Here is a 13,316-nt window from a genome sequence, read left to right as displayed (position 1 = left end):
CCGTCTCCAGCCCATTAAGGAACATTATTAGTGTCGCTTATAATTCATTTAACGCCAACCTGGATCGACGAAACGACTCCAGAGTTTCCCTAATTTGTTTCACCTAGTTTCCAGACGACTGCGACGATGACAATTTTCGTAGTTATCGTCAGACTTGTGGTTGGCCTGCAGCGAGTGGGAAATAATATTTTCATTATTGAGTTGGCACTACTGGCGACAGTAGCGGATCGAGAGTGATGTAAGCAATGACTAAAGAATACAAGGACATGTAACGGCCTGCAGCAGAAATTGTGCCCTTAGACGCCATTTTTTTGGATGCAACGAATGAGTCATCAGCGACAATTTCAGCGATTTTTAATAGTTGGTTGTGTGTAGTGAACTTTGTATAAACTTTATTATAATGGCAATTTGTTCAGCTTTCAAGTGTAAAAGGCGCAATGATACCCATACAGCTACGGTACGTACTATGTACGTACCTCGTACGTAATGTTGGGACGAACGTCAGGTCCCTGGTACGTACAAGTACGTACAGGTACGTACTATGTACGTACTAGGGCCGTAAATTTTTCAACGCTATGTACGTCCCTGGTACATCCCTGGGATGTGGTAAAGTACATTCCAGGTACGTACATTTTATGTTTTGTTCCGGACCAAAACTGGATGTAAAATGATCGAAAGTATACAAAATGTACGTCCATAGTACGTACAATGTACGTACTATGGACGTACATTTTTCAACGCTTTGTACGTCCTTGGGATGTGGTAAAGTACGTACTATGTACGTCGCCTGTACGTACATTCCAGCTACGTACATTTTATGTTTTGTTCCGGACCAAAACTGGATGTAAAATGATCGAAAGTACGTACAATGTACGTACTATGGACATACAATGTACGTACTATGGACGTACATTTTTCAACGACGTATACGACCTAGGAATTTAATTAGAAATAATTCACTGGAAGTCAGCTTAAAATATTTATTAATATAAAAACTCAGGTACAGGGTCATCCCTTATGTCTTGATACACCCGTGAGGCTTCGGTCCGGCAACTACACCCTTAGCGCACTCTGTCTTTTATTGGATGTTGATAGATATTTTATTTTTTTATTCTCGAACTGCTTCTAACTAAAAAATACAAAAAGAAAACTAAGTATTCAAATATCTAATTCTTGCCTCTGTTTTGAAAAAATTGAATGAGCCGATTCTCAATCATTCGAGGTTGGGACTGTGCTAGGTGAAATAGTCACATTAGATGTGGCAGTGTCATGTAATTCATCTGATGATTCCCAACCTTGAGATATACAACATAAGTTATCTCGAGGGTTATCTGTTTCAGTTTCGCTATTGATAAGATGTGGCAGAGAATCTTCAGACTGTAAATCAAGAACTGAAACATCTGATGTGCTATGTTGATCATTACAAGATTGAAGGAAAGATGCCTGATTAAATGAAGCAGGTATTTTGGCTGGCTATGTTAAAAAAAATATGTGCCACGGCACTGTTTGGAAGAATGGCCACAGTTTGGTCTCGGGTGCTATTTGTTCTTGTATTCTTTAGTCATTGGACGTAAGAGAGTGGCGCCACCTACATCTGTTTTAATTGTTTTGAAGAGTAATATTGATTGTGAAGAAATATGAAGATGCGCAACCTTATGAGCGATTTCGTGGCACAAAACCTGTTCGAGATCTAGCTGGCGTTACCGTCAACCTGTCCGAGAATTCCTAGATTTAGTTCAGCTCTTCGCCGCTACGCGCTGATAAGCAGTTTACAGCGCAGCGGAAAAAGAATACTGTGCCGTAGTTCTGTTTTCAGTTGACAGAGTGAGTGGTTGCCGGAGTCAGTGTTGCCAGAACTACTGATTAATCCGTAGATTTACGGATTTTGGGTACAGTACGTTAATAATATGGATTTTCTATCATTAAAAAATTCATTTAATATTATATTATTAAACAAAGAACGGCATCAGAGTTGGCTTGGAAATGAAGATCGCTGTTATTTCTTATGTAAAATATTACGGCAAATGACAATAATCGTCATTTCGAAGCCAACTAAACGACTTTTTTCGATCATACGACATATTTCGTACCTATAAAAGAATTTTAATTTTTGTTGTTTATTCTATGTTTAACACGAATACATTTTCAATACATAAACGCGGATTTTTCATCCAAAGATATTTTCGCCAAACGTATTACAGATATTACACATTTTAACATGGCAACACTGTCACTTTGAGTTCCACACCGTCTTCGGTATGCTTCCGCTGGCCGAATTAGAGAAAATAAGCGTTTTATGCGTTGATTGCAGAACGATTGGTGTCTCCACCGTACACCACTTGAGACGTAAGGGGAAATCAAATTAGCCTTTGTCACAAATTCACCCATTAGGTTTCGTATCTTCCCAATTCTTTCAATCAATGGTAATTTTTTTTTCGTCCATACCTGTATAAAACTACTTAGTGAAAAAATATACTTTTCCGTCATTTTTTGCGTAAAAAAATATCTCATGGTAACCGTACGTAGGTATGAGTAACCGTTCTCAAGATATTTAGAATGGAAATGGTCAATACATGTCAATATTGACAAAAAATAAACATGTTGAGTAGATAGTTATTTGACTGAAATTATTTTTTTAAATTAATCATAATTTTTTTTTCGAAAAAATTATAACTATAATTACTAGTAGCGATTTTTACCAAGAGAACTTTTTTAAGTAAAAAACGGCGTAAATATTAAGTATTTTTTACTCAGTAGTTTTACACAGGTATGGACGAAAAGTTATTACTCTTCAAACCAGTTAAAAATATGTATACAGGGTCCTCCACAAGCAGAAGTCATATTAGCATCTAAATCAAATTTCTCATGTCGAAAAACTCAATTTTCACCCAAATATTGACGTTACTTCAGAAATTATTTGGAAAAAATCGAAATAAAAATGAAACTTCTACACCCTGTATCTCCGAAACTAAGCATTTTAGGACATACATTTATTCGAACTTTTCTGCTTATTTTTGCTTGCAGAATATGTTACCGAAGTTTCCCGAATGCAATTCGGACAATCCTGCATAAACCCATCCGTATCCATAGTTAAATTAAAAAATATTAGAAGTCATCTTCTCTCACAATCTTCCCTGAATCGTTCAAACAGAGTATATAATAAAGGATGATAAAAACGATTTATATTTCTGCTTGTTTCGAGGTGATATTTCGGTGTAGTCTTCAGCGTGCCGTCGTACAGGTGTTCCGAACTGGTCCACCGTTCCGACGTCACAATTACACATTAAAAATAGTTTAATTTGGCACAAATATCTCTGTTATTTCGGCTGGTGTTCGCTTTAGTGTCCGAGATTAGCGCGTCGAAGCCACAACAACAAACCGTCCGAATCCAACTTTCGATTTTTGAAATTTTTTAAAAAAAATCCGAATTTTTTTTTCGAAAAAATTATTACGGGAAGTTCGGTGAAAACCGGGATTTCTTTGAAGAAATTGTGTCGATAAGTGTAAAAAGGATTTGAATAATTTTCACGAACTTTCGATTTTTGAAAAAATTTTCACATTTTATTTCCGAAATTTTTTTTTTCGAAAAATTGTTGCGCGAACTTAAAATTGTGATTTTTTCTGGAGGAAAGTGCAGGAATATTGTATAAAGGATTTGACTAAGTTACAGTAGGTGTCTCTAATAATTGTGTAGATTTGATAGTGCCTTAAGTCAAGCATTTTGATTTAATTGAAATATTACTATGTGATGTGGCGTTGCAATTTTTACTGATTTTTTCCCATTTTTAACTAAAAATCGTTACATCAGGCTCATATATCGTAAAGTATTTTTGACAGTTTAAAAGAACTTTTTTGTTTGTAAATTCATTCCAAGAATTATGATTAAGTATTTTTTTTCCATAGCAACTGTTAAAATAGTAGATAAAATAGTACTTTAACCTCAAGGGTAGATTAAATGATACTTTAACAGCGAGGATAGGTTAAAAACTTTATTTCTTCTCGCACGTTTTTTAATTGCTTCCATTTTTGAAAATTTTTGTATTCCTTTTCATAAGTTATTCGGGATTTAAATGGAAGTAGCTTGGATATGGCGTTTGTCGCCTCAGCCTGAATATCTATTGGTAATTTACTTATTTCGTTTTGAGCCATTTCTGGCTCCAGTTCAATCAGCAATCGACACGGATGAGAATTAAAAAATATTGACTCAAAACTGACAACTAAAGAGACAGCTTTATTTATTTGTCAAATTACATAGAAACCAACGCTAACCCAGCACAATATTTTTTCTACTCCTAATAAATTCCTTGAAATAATAATTTCTGAATATTTTTTAAAACGTAACTCGCTATGGAAAAAAGTATTGTTTTATACACGACGATAAAATTGCATTATCGCCTCCCGAAATTAATTCATTCGCGAATTAATCTTTACTGTCGACGATAAAATACCATTTTATCGTCTTGTATAAAAAATAACTGTTATATATTTCTTTTATAGTTTGGAGGAAGCACTGCATTTATCAACTATAGCATTTTGTTTTAGTGAAGCTGAAAAGAAAACAAAAACATAAAATTTTACTACAAACTTTTATTTTTGGTATAAATTTCCTCTGTAAACACACAAAGCTAATTATCAAAAAATAGTATTTGGTTGATATATAATAATTATTAAACCTCTATAAACATTTTTTTAAAATTACATTACTTTGTGAGACTATGCAAAAATATTAGATTTTTAAATGTCGCTTATTCATATTATTTTTTTGTAAATTTACTTATACTGGGCGTCCAAGAAATAAACACAGAAGAGTGTTAAGGGGTGGTTTGGTTCTCGATAAAAGAATCATATCTTCTCTTCACCGTTTTTCAAATAAATCCAAAATAATCGAGTTTACCTACTAGTACTTTGAAAATTTCCAAAAAACGCATTTTTTGTTTAAGTTTTGAGAACCATGGGATCTTTTCTGAGCTTTCTTTCTTGTAAATTTAATCTACGACCTATGTTGCCATATTATCATGAAATTATTTTGTTAGTTTTTTAACTAAAAAAAATCCAAATTTTTTTTTCAAAAAAATTCAAATTTTGTAAACATTTTTTTTGCAGAAAACTCATAATCGTGTTTCTGGGGTCGAAATATACCACCTCTAAAAATATTTGCACTTACTTAAGACTCACCCTGTATATATAAATATTTCAAATTTTTTTTTAACAAAAGGAAAGTATATTTAGTGTGCTTAAATGTAGTCATTATTTTTTTTGGATAAACAGAAAATATACTATATTATGAAACTTATATAAAAACATTTTTTAACTATAAATTTTTATAATAAAGTCTGTAGAAAGTTAAAAAAAGTGATTTAAAGCAATGATTATTTAATTTTTTTTTTATATATATTTTATTTGTATTTGGGATTGTGACAAATTGAATGAAATAAAATATAAGAGAATAAAAATTGTATCAATTATATATTTACATTGCAAACGTAACAATAACAAACGTATTTTTTCAAAGACTCTTACAAAATAGAAAAGGATGTTTTTGAATGGAAACTGTTTTTCTTTTTGTATATTTTTTTCAAGCTATATATAGTAAATTGACAAAAATTAGGGTTAAATTGCCAATAACAGCCATGTGTTCAGTGAATGGAATAAAAAGAAAATTGTATACCTATAGGTAGAATATTTTAAAGGCTTCTTTTTTAAATTTTCAGTTTTTTATAATGCAATTTTCTATAAATACCCAGTTAAAATATAAAAAAAAATGTTAAAAATATGAAATAAAATTGCGCAAAACAGAGAATATGTGTTTCAATATACATATTATATTTCTTTTGTAAAACAAACATTTTTAGTTAACTCAGCATATTTTTTGCTCAAAATATTATCTAGATGAATGTGTAAAAAATAATTCTTTCAACAGCTTTAAAAGAAAGCGTGGAACTTAAACATGTGATCAATTAAAATGTTTTTCTGTAGTTGAGCGATTTACTACATATTCTATTTTAGTTTTTTTTCACTTGAAATCACTTAATTTTTCCGAAAACCAAAAATAATATGAATAACATTCTGGATACTCATTTTTTTTATTAATCATAATAATAACATTGTTAGTTATAGACATTTTCGCTTAAAAAATAGTATTTTAAATTTCAATCTAGATGAGTGTCATGGCTGTGTCAAAATCACTAATTTTTAATCAAGGAGCCTTAGAAAAATACATTTGATAGTCTAAACGATGCCCATATGGTATTTTTAATTATAACTCATTTTTTTTTCAAATGGAAGGATGGTGGCTTATTAGAATATTTAGAGAAAGCATTTTTTAACGAATAATTTGGTATCACATACCTCATATTTCCAGGCAAATTGTTCTTATGAACACAACCACAGTACTCTAGATTGAAATTTAAATTTCTATTTTTTAAGCGGAAATGTCAAAATTTGACATTTGATATGTCATTCTATTCAGAAAGTCATTTTCTATCAAGTAAAGAAAAAAAAATACCGATGGTACCATTTAAAAATCAAAAGTTGTAGTGATTTCCGTTGAAACAGGAAGTGACCAAAAACAATTGAATACGGATCAATCAATCAATCCTTCATATACTGATAATACCAAATTTCGGTTTTTTTTGCCCGAAAAATAAAAAAGTTATAAGGGTGAACCACTTTAAAACTATGTAAACTTTAAAAGGGTATATTTCTGTGTTTGTTTTATGATAAAAAAATAATTTTTCTTTATTTTTTTCATTATTGCCTGACGGGGATTTGCGAAAATAATTCAGCGTACCAAGCTAGTAGCAAGCTGACTTTGACGCAAAAGTTAAAACATGTGGTCAATTAAGATGTTTGTGTATACTTAAACGGTTTTCCTAGTCTATTTTTATTGCTGTTTCTAGAAGTTATAACTCTTTTTAAAGTTCGTTATTAAAAGAACATAAAATACTTCTATAATTTAAAATTTTTACCAATATTTTAGAAGGATAGATTCCTATTCAGAGACAAAAACAAAAAAATCAGATGAAATTTAATTATAAATGATAATTTTTGTTTTTATTTCACTTGTCAAGGATCGGTTTAGGCTACTTTTTCAGGTGGTTTTAAGAATGAACATTTATATTTCCAAAATAAATTGAAAATGTACCTAATATAAAAACTAAACAGATTGTTTCAAAATAGATTTCGAAATTCTCTAAATTGTTATATCAAAACGACCCTCATTTTTAGCAAGGAATCACCACTTAAAGTTTTTCGCACTTGTTTTAAACCACACTGTATATATTTCCTGACGATATTTTAGTTAGGTAAGGTTAGCACAATGTATGCCCATAAAATCGTCAACATTTCAACGAAAATCTTAAAATATTGTAGCAATAAATTAGCAGAGACAAAACAACGGCTTAAAATATCTGAAAATAAATGTAAATCCTTTGGTGAATTTCTCTGTAAAGGCCTGTTCACATATGTCAGTCGGGTCTCACTACCGACCCGTTAAACAGTCTCAGTTACAACAAAAAATATATCGTTGAGTTTAATTATAATGAAGATGAACACACACACGTCCGACACTGTCACCGAGAGTTGCTGAAAACAGCTTTGGGGATATTGCGTCGTCCTGTAGTATTCTTTTGCCAGTTGTAAATTCTGGGGTTGTTTTATATATCATTTTTCTAGCTTTGAATTCTTTGTATATCTCTTTAAAATAACACATTCACTGGTTCAGTGCGTAATTGCTAGCATTACCTAGTGAATGTTAACAATTACTGAATGTCCGTAACATATATACAGTAAATTCAACCCCAAGATGCACCAAACGTAAACAGAGACATGAGGCAAGCACGTGAACAGGAACGCTGTAGTAATATAACCAGGACCGCACTAAGGTCGGATATTTCAAATCATAAAATTATTATGTATATTTTTATAATTTTTTAATATTGTTTATATTTTATGATGGAAATTTATATTATATAAATGGGTAATTATTGAATTGAATTGATACGAATCTGATCAAACCTAACCAACTAGCGGTCTCTTACTGTTTTTCAGAAAAACGGAAAATAATTTCAACATTGAATTTTTCTTTATTTCAGCTCTATAAAGTTAGTAATAATTTCACTATATTTTTATTATATCATAGTTTATCTAAAAGCCACACTTGATTGAGGATTGAAAAATGTTCAAAATTTTACTGAAAAACACTTTTCTTAACAAAATCACTAAGAAAATTGAGACCAGATGAAAGTTTGACATTTCATATATTCTTCTTTCTCTCTCCTATGTAATGAGAGAGACAACTATTTGAATTTTTTCGGGTGATTAGGGATTTTAAATAAATTACCTATTATGAGATTTGACAATAGTTAAATATACCTATATCCACAAAGTTACGCGGAAGAATTATAATTACATTGCTTTCACCTTCTATGCTTAGGGGGTTGATATTTTTATGTTATATTATATTAAAAAAAGATTAAACCCTTTCGCAAAGAAGTTATATAAATACTATTTATAAGCACGAAGTTGCATGAAAGAATTTTGATTGCATTGGTTTCAACTTCTTTGCGGAGGGGGTTAATCTTTTTTTTATATAATATAACAAAAAAAGATTAACACCCTCCGCATAGAAGTTGTGGCAAACCAAACAAAAATGACCTAACCAAACCAAACAAAACTCTTTCGTGCCACTTCGTGGTTATAAATAGTCAGATCTCGTTGGTAAAATAGCAGTTATGGGAAGGAGCCGTTCCTCAGGCAACCGCCTTTCGTAATCTCAGAATGAGCGAAAAAAACACGCTAAATTTACGTTCAGCATTGGCGACGTTGCTTTAAATGCCAGAAACACATAACCCAACATTTTTAGATTGTTTACAAATTTATTTTAGCAAATTTTCCTCTATTATGCATAGAATTGGTTAAAGAAGTAACAGAAAATAGCAAAGACCTTATTGTTTATTGAATACCTAACAAAATATGTGCGAGAAAACCTTAAAAATATGAGAAATTAAGTAAAATTCTATGTTGAAACTATTTTCCGTTTTTCTGAAAAACGGTAATAGACCGCCAGGAAAAATGTTCAGATTCGTAATCTACGATCTCAAAATAGGGTGTATACCAATTTTGGTGAAAATCGGACGCGATTTCCAGTTTTCTCAATAATTACCTTTAATTATTATCAAACTACATATATAATTAGAGAAATAAAGTGATGGGAAGGGGACGGGAATATTAAAATATTACATTACTCTTTGGCACGACCGATTTTAACAAATTTGGTGTTTTTTAAAAGGGCTTAATTTGTCCTTTAAAATAATTATCTTTTTATTTGGTACTACTGATTTTTTTATTTCAATTATTGACAGCAATATCTGAACATCGGTATAAATAGGTATCTGTTTCTAAAATACTGTTTGTAAAAAATGCAATGATGTAAAGGTTTTTACATCATTTAAAAGACCAATTGCATTATAACATAATTTAATACATTTTAGTTGACAAAAAAGCACTTAGTTTTAACTTGCTTTCGTAGCCTGCTGTATTATCCGTTTTAAAGTATAACGACATTTTTTTGAAAAACTAGTCAAATAAAAACTTCTATTTTTAAACATAACATTTATTAACATTAGATTTACAAAATTTATAGTTTTATTAACATTTAATAATAATTTTATATAAAATATATAACTTTTGACTTTTTGTAGTAGGTACGTGTGTACTAAATTGTAAAAATATTTTATGCAAACATAAATAATATTTTCTCTATTTGTAACTTGTAACTTGTACGAAGTGATCAACAATTATTATTGAAATAGTTGACCGTTCTGATTTTACTCGCTTGGTTGGGAATAAATTTAAAAAGCATTTTTATTTTATCAAAGAGTATTCCTTAACGCGCTATGCAAGCCGACCCTGTAAAAAATCTCAACCGCCTACGTCAACGGCTCTATGGCTGGCCGGCCAATCAGGGTAGATTTCGCCGCTGGCTCTCGCCTGACACGTGCTGATCACGCACTGTGCATTTGTTTATATTGGTGCATTTTGAATTTGAATACAGTTTAGGTAATATGTGATCCACTCTGCTGAAAAGCCGCTTCTAAAGGCTGCTTATTCTTGTGGTTTTGCAGCATCTAATATGAGACGTGTCTGACACATGTGAACAGACCTTAAGCTTTAACGCTTTTACGACAATGATTCTACTACAAGAAAAAAAAGCGATGTTCGGTTCGAGTCATCCAAAAGTAATTTACGTCAAAAATACCAAAAGCGCTAAATTTAGAAATCGCATGTTATCAAACAATTACCGTGCTCCTGAAAAATAAGCTTTCAAAAAGTTTTTTGGCTCGCTCTGAACGCATTAAAAGTTCGATAAACAACTATCTACCTTTGTTATTGTTCGATATTCGATGATTGTTGTTCGGAAGTATAAAAGAAATAACTCTAATTGGTCTAAAAATACTTTAACCAAATAATGTTGGAAGATTTCTTGACGCTTGGCACTATTTCTACCGTTAGAGACACCTGTTTGTCGATTTGTTTCAATTAATTAGGAATGTTCGAGCTATATCGATGTATTGAAAGAGTTATCGATACTTTTAGAGTTATATTGATTACTAATGACTAAGTATATCAACACAGGGCAGATTATAATAAAAAACTTAGGAATTTTGTTTAAGGGAGGTCTTAAAGTATGTATTTTAGGAAAATATTTTAACTTCTACAGGGTGGCTCAAAAAAGTGTTAGTGGATCCGGATGATTTTTTTAAATGGAACACTTTTTAAAAAAAATTAGCTTTTTTTTTAAAAAATATTAAAAATACAAGAAATGTCCTGAAAACAAAAATATACTAGGTATTTACTATAGTTGGTCTGTACTTACTTTCTTATAAATATCGTAATCTTAAACCATACAGGGTGTTCAAAATTCTATGCCAAACTTTCTAAAATATAAAATAGTGTTTTTCCGTTTTTTTTAAATGGCCAACATTCTGTATAATATTCCTCTTCTATTAGATGGAAAATTAAAAAACGAACATTTTTTTTATTTAAAGTATTTCAAAATTTTGAATGGTTTTGCGAATATTCATAATATGGTATTACATATGGATTTGTCAATTGTTCATCAAAGCTACCTAATAATTTTTTTCTGTTATTTTACAGTTGAAAGAAAATAATATAGAGGGTGTTCCATTTAAAAAAAGGAAGAAAATTTATTTTATATTTTAGAAAGGTTGGCATAGAATTTTGACAACCCGGTATGGATTAAGATTATGATATTTATAGAAAAGAAAATACAAACCAAACTATAGTAAATACCTAGTATAGTTTTCATTTCAGGACATTTCTTGTATTTTTAATAATTTTTTGAAAAAAAGGCTTTAAAATATATATATAATTTTTATTTATTTATTAATATCTATGAAACTATCAAAACGTATTTAAAAATATTTTAAGATCAGGTAAAGTGATCAGAAAGGAAGTCAAAAATGCAATAATATACAGGGTGTTTCATTTAAAAAAAATCAACGCGATCCTCTCACACTTTTTTGAGCCACCCTATAGGAGATAAAATATTTTCCTGAGATACATCCTAATACGTACATTAGATCTACAATTAAACAAAATTTCTTAGTTTTTTATTATAGGTGCTACAGATGACCGACGCACTTTCGCCGGACCCTGTATATTCAATCTAAAATATTTAGAATTGCCTGTGAATTGTCTGTGAATCTGAATGAGATCTCTCTAAAAAACGCGTTATGCAAAAACCCTGTACAGGGTGGGTCAATTCGACGCTTTTAAATGGAAACTCCCTATTCTATAGGAGATAAACGAAAACTAATATCGGTGTCTGGAGCTCAATTTTTGTCAAAAACATGATGGTGAAAACCGCATATCGATATCTGTTACAGTTTCGGAGTTACGGGGTGTTTTTCAAAAATATGCATTTTTAACAAATCGCTGTAACTTTTTTCCCATTGAAAATTTTGTTTTTTTATGAAAACATTTCCAAAGCACCTTTTTACAAAGAATTTAATGGTTTAAGTATAATTTTTTTACAATTAATAATTTAAGAATTATCAACAGAAAATTTGATTTTTTGTATGAGATACCCTGTATATTTTTAATTTATTGAAAAACATTTAAAATTACCTTTCCAAAAATATAACACACTTGATATTTTGTTCGATTCCTCTTCGAGATATAGAGTATATAAAAATTCGCCCGCTTTAAATAAGTCGGCTTTGAACGGCACCGGCTGTAATGCAAAAAAAATCAATTAAAACGAAAATAATATTTGCTATGAGAGATGCAGAATTTTATAACAATTTAAAATATATTTAACTAACATCAACACATTTAAACTATGTATATCTAATAACAATAAAAATAAATAGCAAACCAAGACATGAGATTTTGCTACAGGTGTTCGACATATCGACCGTCTTCTGTTATGGACAGACGGGGCAGTTTTTGAACATTTTTCGCGGAATTCATTAACTCATTGGGGGTGAAAGATACCCTCTCATAACTGCTAAGTATTTCTAATTCTTGTCTAGATTATACGGAAGAATAAGAAACCTTTATTCTTCCGCAAATATATCCAAAGGGTTATATCCATGGGCACTAAGTCAGGCGGCTTCGATGGCCAACGGCTGGGATCTTGGTTAGCTGTTCAATTATTCTTGAAATTGGCTGCAAAAATTGGCTGATAACTTCAGCGTTCAGAGGCGGTGCGTCGTCGGCTTGTTGGAAAAATATGTTTTCGAGTTCCATTAAGGGCATATCATCAATAAGGGGTCCAAAGCCTACTAGTTAAAAGAGGCAAACTTTTAAAAATGCTGTATTTCGAAGGGGATTATAACAAAATATCAAGTGTGCTATATTTTTGGAAGGGTAATTTTAAATTCTTTTCAGTTAATTAAAAATATAGAGGGTGTCCCAAATAAAAAATCAATTTTTCTGTTGATAACTCTTAAATTATTAATTTTAAAAAAAGTATACTTAAACGATTAAATTCTACGTAAAAAGGTGCTTTGGAAATGTTTTCATAGAAATACAAAATTTTCCATAGCAAAAAAGTAACAGCGATTTGTTAAAAATGCACATTTTTGAAAAACACCCCGTAACTCCGAAACGGTAACATATATTGATGTGCGGTTTTCACCATCATGTTTTTGATAAAAATTGAGCTCCAGACACCGATATTAGTTTTCGTCTATCTCCTATAGAAAAGGGTGTTTCCATTTAAAAGCATCGAATTTGACCCACCCTGTACATGCTACATTGAAAAACTCGCATTGCATTTCAGGCATTTC

At 30.8% G+C, this 13,316-nt stretch overlaps 1 protein-coding gene across 11 annotated transcripts in view; it reads left to right on the top strand.

Moving 5' to 3' along the window:
• Nucleotides 1-13,316, top strand: part of LOC115886471 (putative protein kinase C delta type homolog) — a 165,977-nt gene that overhangs the window by 43,142 nt on the left and 109,519 nt on the right. For 3 of the 11 annotated variants that reach the window (XM_030905664.1, XM_030905644.1, XM_030905653.1), the window contains exon 1: nucleotides 3,253-3,669. The exons of 4 other annotated variants lie outside the window; for them this stretch is intronic. The gene's annotated coding sequence lies outside the window, so the exon portion shown is untranslated. Of the gene's footprint in view, nucleotides 1-3,241; nucleotides 3,670-13,316 lie in introns of those variants that run through there. 4 more of the 11 variants (XM_030905681.1, XM_030905662.1, XM_030905672.1 and 1 more) reach the window with 4 other exon arrangements.

The sequence above is a fragment of the Sitophilus oryzae genome, unplaced genomic scaffold, assembly GCF_002938485.1.
Source record: "Sitophilus oryzae breed Bouriz unplaced genomic scaffold, Soryzae_2.0 scaffold_1145_pilon_pilon, whole genome shotgun sequence".
NCBI lineage: Eukaryota > Metazoa > Arthropoda > Insecta > Coleoptera > Curculionidae > Sitophilus > Sitophilus oryzae.
Note: the sequence above shows the minus strand (reverse complement) of the source record. Positions and strands in the feature narration are given on the sequence as shown.